Raw genomic sequence first — 10,984 nt, forward strand, 5'->3', positions numbered from 1 at the left:
AAACGGAAATTGTCCACTACAAACTTCTTCATAATCTTACATTAACTACTAGGAACCGAAAACTCTTTGGACAAAATAAATCAAAAATGTGGAATCAAATATTTGTGCATCAACTTTCCGTTTTCGAGAAAATCGATTTGCAAATTCGCGTGGTGTACGCGCACCTGACTAAAAATCAACAGAATTTATCAGCAAATATGGTACAACTGTGAGAGAAATTCTGTACCTAATAATTTTCTTCATATGACGTGTTTGTTCTTGAGAAAATTGATTCGACGGTGAAGCTGAATTTTTAACCAAGTGTATGTACTGTTTTCAAACTCGATTTTCCCGAAAACAAAGCCCAATTAGTACAAATACACTGTCTAACACGATTTTTGTTCCGCAATATCCACTGGGCGATTCTTGTAGAGTTTTTCACCCTGAACGCGAATCCGCAAACGGTTTGTCGCCATCGCCCTCAGTTCTTGAGAAACTCGATTTTGAAAAATCCTGCAAATTTTCAACTTTGAACATCTTTTGTGTCGAAACGGTAATAGTTATTCGGTTACTCGTTGCGTCAAATTATTCTATGAACCCTCCCGAATAAAACGATATACATTATTATTGCATTATGAACATTTAAATATGTTTGAACAACGATCAAAAGGAAAAGTACACCCGAAATGCACTCATTTTTGAAGATATTTTGCAATTTATTTCCAAAACTAAGGGTCTATGAGAAAAACTGACCATTCCACGCGATGCAGCGGACAATTTTCCTTTAGAAAGCATCAACAGAAGTGGTAAAACACATTTTGTTTTCAATACAGAAGCGAAATAGTTTGGCAAAACGTGCGCCGTCGACAGTGGTTGTCAACGGCGGCGCGCGATACACTGCCGCTCAGCGTCACACAATCGCTTAACGCGCGTGACCACCACTGTCGACGGCGCACGTTTTGCCAAACTATTTCGCTTCTGTATTGAAAACAAAACGTGATTTACCACTTCTGTTAGTGGTTTCCGAAGGAAAAATGTCTGCTGCATCGCGTGGAGTAGTCAGATTTACTCCTAGATCCTTAGTTTTTAAAATATATAGCAAAATATCTGCAAAAATTGGTGCATTTCGGGTGTCCTTTTCCCGTTAATCGTTGTTCCAACATATTTAAATGTTCATAATACATTAATATCTTATATCGTTGTATTCGGGAGGGTCCATAGAACAATTTGACGGAAAAAGCAACCGAATAGCTATTACCGTTTCGACACAAAAGATGTTCAAATTTGAAAATTCGAGTTTCTTTTTGAAAATCGAATTTCTCAAAAACTGAGGGTGATGGTGACAAACGGTTTGCGAATTCGTTTTCAGCGCACGAAAACCTATAAGAAACGGCTATTGAATGTTACAGAACAGAAAAAAAGTTCAATTTTGTTGGACAGTGTTAGTCTATAATTTCGACTCATTTCTGCGCAAGGATTTACTTCAGTCGCATTTGTGCCATATTTACTGCTAAATTCTGATAACTTTCGGTCAGGTACGCGCGCATACCTTACGAATTTACAAAATCGAATTTTACGAAAACGGAAGCTCCTGCAAAAAAAAAAAATAAATATTTCCGATTTATTTTTATCCAAGGAATTGCCACGTACCCGATTGTACCACCCGTTTAGACCCACCATATATGTACAGTAATTTTGAGAACGGCCCAAATAAGAAATCAGTAAAAATTGAATTTACCAGATCCATTTTATATTCTTCAACACACAGGCCACTTTGGTAATCACCATGGCATACTGAAAGCAAATCATTCTTAGGTCCCTGAACCTAGTTCTTTACACATACCTCTCCCCCCACAACACTTTGTATTCTTATATTAGTGCGTAGTACCTAAAAACGATCTACTATTCTTATTAATATTAAAGAATAATAATAAGCAAAGGGTTAATCCAAAGCGTAGCACTAAACCAAATCCGAAATCGAATAGTCCTGACCCCTTTCGAGCAGAAAACAGTCGAGAGAAACTATAAAACTGAAGAAGAGAAATCCCACTGTTTTCTTGCGCGGAGTGCAACAATTTACCTGGCATCCAGGTGTCGCGGTGCACAGAACGCCGGCAAAAACGTAAAATTCAATCGGCCGCTCGTTACAGAGATTTTTCCTCCGGTGAGGAAAGGTTTCTCGGGAAACGGGAAGGAATAAAGGTGCTCCTGAATCATCGATAAATCAATCACGAGAGTTGCATGACCCAGCTGGGGAAAACCGTGCCAGGACACCGTGCGCGTCCCCCCCACCTTAGCGCGGCGCGATTTTCGCACGAAACCGCTCGCCGGCCGTTTGAATAAGATCAATCGATTTGTCTGCAGGAGTCTGACGTGCCGCGGCTCTTATATTCGCGTCCAGGATTGTGCAACGTCGGCGTGAAATTAGATCTCCGCCTCCTTAAGCGAACGCAACCGCGCACCTTTGTTCCTCAGAGGCCGCGCAAGCCAGTAGGTCATCGCCGTTTTTACCTTCCCCCGACCCAAAAGGAACCACGATAACGCGATGGTTATCGATCCTTTGGCAGCTGCGAGGTCCTTTTGACTTGGGCTGTGTTTGGGTATAATTTTATTTCTATTTTTAAAGTTGGGTGATTTTTTTTAATTTTTATTTTGATATTTCAGTCTATGTGTCTTTAGGTGAATTTGGGAATTAATTTTGTTGTACGTCAACGCAAAATGTACTTGGTAATAGTTCTGCAGTAGTAGTGTGTAGTTGATTTCTGGGACGAAGGTTGCGGCTATTCGTGGCAGAATTGGGGATACGATTATCTGGCAACTGTTTTTCATGGTATTTAGCTTTCTTTTGTCCCTGCTTCTGTTAGTGTTCATAATTGGGTCTAGTTTTGCGGAAAGTTTAAAAATTAGTTAAACGCAGTATGCATCTCATAAATTTGTGACCTTTATTTTGAAAAAATTGCCAACCTCTATAGGTTGTTCTATAACAACCCTTACATTATGCAATTATTAAAACTACCAAGCCATGGTTCCATTTTAGGCTTAAAAAACAAAAAAAAATACAGAAAAATAATATTAATTATACTACTGACTATTAAATAACCCATTGAAAAACATTGTGAAACAATAACAAGAAATAAAATATACCCAACAGAAATAAAGCTACTTTTCTTTAACAATTAAAATATTTAAACTAAAGTTAGGTACTCAGTTTCAGATGATTGAGGGATAGCAGCTTTCTGCATAACTAGCCCCAATTATTGTGTACTTACTTCTACACATGCTTCTTTAACCCTATCATTCTTGCAGCCCTTAGATATTATATCGTCGAACTGAAGTCTCAGTTTTATGATTTTCTTACACGGAGTAGTTAAAATTTGTGTCGAGGAATTACGTTAGATGTAAAATGAGCAAAACTTCCCACAGATCAAATGGACAACTTCACGCAACAAGGGCAATAAACCGCAAATTTAGTCCATTTTTAGTTCTTACAGGGGAACACCGCGAACCCGGACTCACCGATTGGAACGCAACTTCGTGGGTTTTTAGAGTGACTCAAAACAAGAACAACGGTGTCTTTCATTTGGGCCCTATCGCCCTTTAAGGGGGTGAAAACTAACGTCAAAGTCAAATTGCCACTTCCACTTTATCGCGTATAACTCTCAAAGTACAACAGACAGAAGAAAATGTTTCAAACAAAAGTTTAATGGTGCAATAAACGCTACAAATTTCCGCTAACAAAATATTTAAAAAAGTTTTTTTTCCTCAAAAAAAAATTTCACCTCGCGTTATTTTTAACAACATTTGCATTTACATAATAACCGAAAATATGGGGTGTTTTTTGGTGAATTCAACCATGTATATGAATTGTATAATGCACCATCGACTTATGCAGTTACACGACGGCAAGTACACGGTGCGCACGGTTGCGCGCTCACAACACATAGTAAGTTGCATAATAAGACTCGTTCTGTTTGCTGCAGGCCTTAATACATGACGGTGCCAAATATTTATGAAAAAGCGTGTACTTGGTCAGTTTTACCATCAACCCAATGATACATTGCAAACACAGAATCTGCTCGAACTATCTGCAAAATTCTACACTAATCAGTGATCACTAACTCGCACCACTAACTCGTACTCTCCTTGTTCGGTTCCAAACATCCGCTCCAGGCTCAACGATAATTTCTCCAATACCCCATCCGGCAGAATTTCGCTCTGCACCATCTCGTTCGCTGCCGTTGCCGGAATCGTGCGCGTCGACCGCGTGACAAATGTCGAAACAATTTTGTCCCTTCTTTCCGAGCATGTCGCTATAAAATTGATATCGTTTCATCAGAGCCAGCGCTGGCTGGATTCGTGTCGTGCATTTGCTGCACGATCGTTTCGAAACAATCCAATCACCAACGATTGAGCGGCGCTCGAAAAGGATGATTGATAGGTAAGTCCTTTCGACGCGCGTACGAGACGGCTGCGTCATGTCGAGGATCTCATTCATTGTCGACGTTCTTCGTAACGCGCCGCTGAAATTACTGTCACTCGAAAATCTCGAGGATCCCGCGCGACGTTTGCATCCCACGCGGCATTTATTCGCGCGTGTGCCTGGCTGGTGGGGCACAATACGAACCGTTTACGCGCCATATTTCACGTTACGGACGCGTTAACGCGCATTAATTGCGCGCTGCCAAAACGCGGCAGGTGCGTCGATCACCGTGACTGACTTCGATTGCTCGTGAATTGTCAGGTTTGTCGTGGCGATCGTAACGTGTTGGGAATTTTTTAATTCGTTTGAAATATGTGGTTCGCTACTGTGCTGCTACTGTGTCGATTCGTTTCTGTGAAATCTTAGCGATTAACCTTGCTACAATCTACAGTTCGCCACATTTAATAGAATACGAAGGAATGAGAAATACACATATTAGCAACAACTCCCTTACATTTTCCTCAGATTTAAATGAAACCTTAACGAAATGAAAAGGGGGTGGGTAAAGAAATGAGAACACAATTGGGTCAGAAACGATCCGAGGGACATAGTAGGGTTAAGATTTCTGATTTTTATCGGATCTTGAGATTTGGCAAGTCCCTGCGGACAAGAATTAGGCTTTCTGTTTGAAATTTTTTAGTTTTAGGGATAGAAATTAGATGGGAACTTTGACTCTGATTGGGTAATCGAGTATCAGGGACATTTAAAATGCAGCAAAGACTTTTCGAAGTTTATAGCTTTGATTTTTTTTTATTTATTTTTTAACAGGTGTATTAGAAACTCAGAAATTAGTCTCCAGGATTCAATTATAGAGCAGTAGGAACTGTAACAAATTGCGCATGCCCTCAGATTTCTTTTCTTCGCCTACAGTTCCACGTCCAATAAAAACACACTCTTACCAATTCAACAAAAGTTTTCATTCCAGTAATTCTTGTTGGAAATTACTCCGCAGAGGTTGAAAACAAATGTCACACTATAAACACAACTATGGTTTATTGTATAGATAGACAATACACAGTGTGTCCACGTATTAATGTTAGTTGGTTATATATAAAAGTATACAAGAAAAAAGAAACTTTAAGAGACGGAACGCGATCTGCACGGTTTGGTCACAATTTTCAGACTGGCTACGGTCGTCACCTTATGCCCCGGTCAAGACCCTTCGCCCCTCTTCTCCAGAAAAAGAGAAACGCAGCCCCTTAGTCCTAACACTGAGACTCGTTGAACTCCAACAATTCTCATGGGTCAGAACTGACCCACGTGGCACGTGTCAATACATCATAACGCATGCTGCGCGCCAACTGTACTCCAAATATAAACCCAATCAATGCCTCCCGCCCCATGCACTCCTATCATGCTGAACCTCGTAGTTGCCCCCCAAAACGAGTGAATCTCCGACCCACGTAAACATTTCTCTGCGCAAGGATCGATCGACAATCAGCATTCCCGTTCGGTAATTTCAGATAAACGAATTTCCATTGCGCAACTTTGCGTTTCGCAAGTCTAGAATCACCAGTACGGTCGGATCTCGGCGTCGAGGCAGCGCGTTTCCTCGCGCACGTTTTCCCACCGCGAAAACCCGCGACTTTCCTATTCGCGCGGTCGCTTTCGCGGCGCAATCGGACGTGTCCGCGACGGAACTCGTTTCGTCGATGGCGGGCACACGACGAAAAGTTCCCCCGGTGGTGAAAGATCCCGATCCTCTGCACGCTTCCACGGAAAATCGCGATCGAGTCTAGGCCGCAGTGGCAGCCTGCGCGCGTCGCTTTCGCAACACGGAATAAACACGGCGGAACTTGTGTGTGTGCGTGCATCTGTGGTCGCGTACGCGCGGACACGGTAGCGTACGACATCGATCGTTGCACCGCGCGTATCCACGCGATGCGCGCACGTACGTGGCATCCACACACACCGCGTGATTGTCTGCCCACACACGAGACGTCATTGGCTGCGAGCGCGCGAGCGAACGGATCAAACGCACACGATCCAGCGGGCACGTCCAGAGCGGCCACGCTCGCGCGATCGTCCGCGGCACACGCGCAACGTCCACGCACATGCGCGGCAGCGCGAGTGCGCACACATGCGCGGGCTCGGCGTACAGGCTGCGCACGTATATACGCGTGTGTACTATACCGGAACGATCTGGGAGAGTGACTAACCTCTGCGAATAGAAGATGGACGTCCACGGGATAGCTGGCAGGAATAATCCTCGGCCGACAGCTGACTCCGTTCAACTGGTGCTCTAGCTGTTGACCTCAGCGGCCGCGGTAGATGACTACCGTGGTCCACGGTGTATCGAAACGGTCACAAAACGGTCGACAAGGACGCTCGTGTACACGGCATGCTGGACGCGACGGTACCGTGGTCCCTCGAGATGATGCTACTCGCGGGTCGGCTTGATGATCTTCGCTGGTTAACGGGAGCACGGTGTCACACGGGGAAACAAGGGGACCCAGCGGCAAGTCCGTTTGGCTAGATCGATGGTGGTCGCGGCGCACACGCTCCCGTGCCACGCGTGTACGTGTGTGCGCGCGCGTGCGGCCGCGCGGCTCAACGGCACCGCGGGGACATGCCCAGGGGCCGCGGAACCAGCGTGGAAACGGGTCAGTTGCCGAACGTCCAGGGCGCAGCCAACGTACCCTCTGGCTGGGGGAGTCGGGCCCGTACCGTGCGCAACGAGAACGGGACGCGCGCGCGCTCCCGCGGCCGGATACACGGTACCAGATGTTGACGTCTCGCGGGGGCCCAGGACGTCGCCACGGACGCTCCAACACGCGGAAAACACTCTCACTCGCGATCGACACCGACACGTATGGTTCCGTTTGAGCCTCGTCTGCCGGGATCACCAGCAACCTGGATGTTCGTGCGACTGTTTCTTGGTTCTTTGCGCGTCACGGTACACGTCTGCCTCGCGACGCCACCAAGTCACTGTTCTCTATCTGGTAACCACTGACACTCCTCCGCCCTGTCGGTGTGTAACTGTTACGGTCAGAGCGATGCTGGGCAAGCAACACGGCCGATGATGATCGTCAGTTCGCTCGCTCACGGAATGGAAAGCCCCCCTCGACTTGCACAGGACCAGTGTCGTCCCCCCTCGCGCGCGGGTCGTCAACGGTCGTTTCTCTTGGTGCACGGGTGCCACGATCGACGCGACGGCTACCGCGGCAGAGGCGATATCATCCTGGTGGATGCGATCCAACGTGGATATCCAGCTGTTCGTGGACGCCGATGTTGCCCGGGATAGTGTCACGCGGCCATAAACCGTATTGCTCGCCGGCGACCGTACGACTGTACGCGTGGTGGAGGTGGAGGAAGGAGGCGATGGAGGCAGCGGCTGGTAGTGGCGGAGGAAAAGGTGGGGAAGGAGGAGAACCTTCTTCGTGTTCCTCTTCGTGGCTGGCTTGGTGCACGGGTTCGGCTCCTGGATCTCCTCGAATTCTCTCCTCTCACGAGCGCACACCGTCCGACGGGGAATTTGTTTTTCTCGGCGAGAAGCCGGATGTCGCGAGGAACGGGATGAAACTCGGGCCCCGCGGGCCCGCGTCGATCAAATTTCGTTTCCCTCCCGCTGGCGGAGCGGTTGGCACGTCGACTGGTACGAGCACTAGATACGCTGTGATATGACTATTGCTCCCTGGAGAGGTAGCGGATATCGGCGCGAGTCAACGACAACGGAGGAAAAACGGCGCGGTGTGTCGGCTTCTACCGAAGGACGACTGCGAGAAATCCGTGGCACGGAATCGACAGCACCGATTTCCCGATTTCACCAGCTCCTAATGGAGCGACTCTCCGGGCGACGATCCCGCGCGGTGCAGCGTCGCGCGCTCGTCGTCCAGATGAGCGTGCGACGTGGTGCACGAACGGATGCCGCGTATGACGCAGGGGAACGAGGAAGGGCACGAGAGACGAGAACGTGGAGAACCGTGGAAGGAAGAATAGAGGCAGAGGCGACTCTGAACGACGACGGCCGCGGCGGCACCACGACGAACGTCGGCGAGGCAAGGCAAGGCACTGGCTGCCGCAATGTCTTACGGTGGCCGCGGTGCGCTCTATGGCGTGCATCATGGTGGACTTACAGCGGTATACCTCGCTGGGCACGGGCACGCCGGACGAAAGGGGGCAGCGAGTCGGCTGCGAGGAAAGGAGGCGGCTGCATGTCGGACAGAGAGGAAAGACAACGGGTACAACGAGCCAAGAGAATATATACTAGGTAGGTAGGTAGGTATGTATTCCGCCTGGGGCGACTCCAGGTATAGCGGTACTTGGACCCCTCCCCGCGCCCTCTCTGACCCCCTACTCCCAGCAGGCTACCACCACTATGTCAGAGGGCCCCTCCTGACCCCCGCTGCACACCTTGCCGCCACCACCACCTTGGCGTCCTCCTCCACCTCTTTCCTTCTTCTCCTTCTCGGCTGTCCTGCTACCCCCCCATTCTACCTCTTGACGATACCACTGGTACCATCGCCTGCGTGTGCATGTCCGTTCGCCGATGCCGCTGCACGTGTCGTTCACGGCACACCGACTCGGAGGGCCGTTCGTGTGGTACCCTCTGATCTGTGTGCGCGGGCGCACGTTTGAATCAGGCTCGCGAAGGTGTGTGCGAGCGACTTAACACCAGTGCAACGACGTACGGTCTGCGGTCTACCGCTGGACACCGCACCGTGCACGGCCTGCAGGATCTCTCAAGGACGTGGGGCCTTAGCGCGAGCTTTTCGGGCCTAACTCGACCTACTGCTGGCCGCGCGGCCTCTCGCTGCCTGGAGACTTCGACGCGCGCATAAGCCGGGTCCCTGCCCTCCGAGCGAGCTGCTCGCGCGCCACAGGGACTGGCCATCGCCGTTTCGCTGCAACCAGAGTGCAACCCCGCTGGCTTTTATTGCGATTCGACCTGAGTGGATCCTGCCACCCCCTGGAACCTGTGCTTCTTTATTTTCGGCGGGTGGGGCGAGGGTGGCTCTTTAAAATCCCAACGACTTATTGCGCTGTTCCACGCGACCCGTTTGTAGATCACTTTATTATTAGAGGAGGTAGTATCGTGCTGCTTATACACGTGGTGTTTAGTAATTATGTTGTACATGGTGAGTGTGAAGGTTTTGCTGGTTTAAATGCTGGAGTTATTCGCAAGAATTTTTGGTAACCCTTCAAGGGAGTTTCTTGTGCCAAAGCTCGAAAGACACGAGTATTTTCAGGAATTTATGAAGAATAAAATACAGGGTGGACTGTTCTCCAATTTCACGTATTTACATGTTCATTGATTTTCCAACGATACACACAAATTGTTTCATATCTGCTCGTACAGATAACAGTTTTTCAAAAATAGATTAAGAAGATGATTATGGAAAACTTATCCGCTTGCGGAAGTATTAGCAGGCCATCATTGTGAGCTGGAACAGAAATTCAAATTTTTTTTAAGTCTGACTCTGGTTTTGGTTTGAACTAGAATATACATGAAAATGTTGAAAATCCAAAAAATGACGGCATTCTAAAGCTAAAATGGTAAAAAATGTTTGTATTTTTTATTAATAACAGAATAACTATCGTATATATTGTTATAGTTCTAAGTAGTTCCTGAAATACAGGAATATGTTTTCTTTAGTAGTTTTTGAAATATCACTTGTGTAAACGGGAAAAATATGGTTTCAAGAAAAACTGCTTGAAAGTTTCTATAATGATTCTTGTACACTTACAAAATTTATATAAAATTTAAGGACAATCCACCCACTGGTTTATACTCTATAAATTCCTAAAAAAATATCTTTGTGGGGCCTTTGAAAGAGAAACCCTACTTAAAGGAGTAAAATTGATGTAATCATTCATATGGACATTGTACACCGGTTGGAAGGGATATTGTCCCGTGAAATTTGTCTGGTGCACGTGAAGTTGTTTAAGAGATGATAGAGACAAAGAGTGAATGGGGTATAATTGAAAATTAAATAAGGCGAAATTGTAGAAAGTCTTTTTTAGACGGTTGTTTTGTTTTTGAGAAAATCGAATTTGTACATGAAAATAATTTTTAATCAAGCCCATATGTTTTTTTTTTAAATGGGGCTTATTATGATACAATTCCATTTGACATTTTCGATTTTTTGTTACGAAAGATCACTCCCCTTTCAGTAGCACCACGAATTCCTCTCCACCGTGTATTTTTGTAGGGAATCCACGTTTCAGTCTCAACATTGGAGACCTAGAGGTTGATTTTTGAATGCTGTTGGGTTTTCTCTTATAATTCATCTTGCACCCTTTTATTCGACTTTAGAATGAAATTACCTAATACGTACTATCTAATCGTGGAATATTCTGCAGCATCAATGTTGATCTACAATCGATGAATCGCCATTGCGAACGCAACATCATCACATTATTTCATCGACAATACCTTTCTTTGAAGGGGTTACATTCACCTAGAGATCCGGAGGAAGCATACATCAGGATTTTTTTTTGGAAAAAGTATAAGCGAAAATCATACACAATGTTTTTCTACTATAAGACACATCTTTTAACTATATTATTCTAAATTTTCATTAT

General features: G+C 46.3%; 1 protein-coding gene across 1 annotated transcript in view; it reads right to left on the bottom strand.

Annotated features, from left to right (window-relative positions):
* The window catches only part of LOC143377874 (uncharacterized), a 247,871-nt gene extending 239,450 nt beyond the window's left edge, over nt 1–8,421 (bottom strand). Inside the window, exon 1 of the mRNA XM_076829670.1 lies at nt 6,619–8,421. The gene's annotated coding sequence lies outside the window, so the exon portion shown is untranslated. The remainder of the gene's footprint in view (nt 1–6,618) is intronic.
* Nucleotides 8,422–10,984: the final 2,563 nt, after the last annotated feature.

This window comes from Andrena cerasifolii, chromosome 16 (assembly GCF_050908995.1).
Source record: "Andrena cerasifolii isolate SP2316 chromosome 16, iyAndCera1_principal, whole genome shotgun sequence".
Lineage (NCBI taxonomy): Eukaryota > Metazoa > Arthropoda > Insecta > Hymenoptera > Andrenidae > Andrena > Andrena cerasifolii.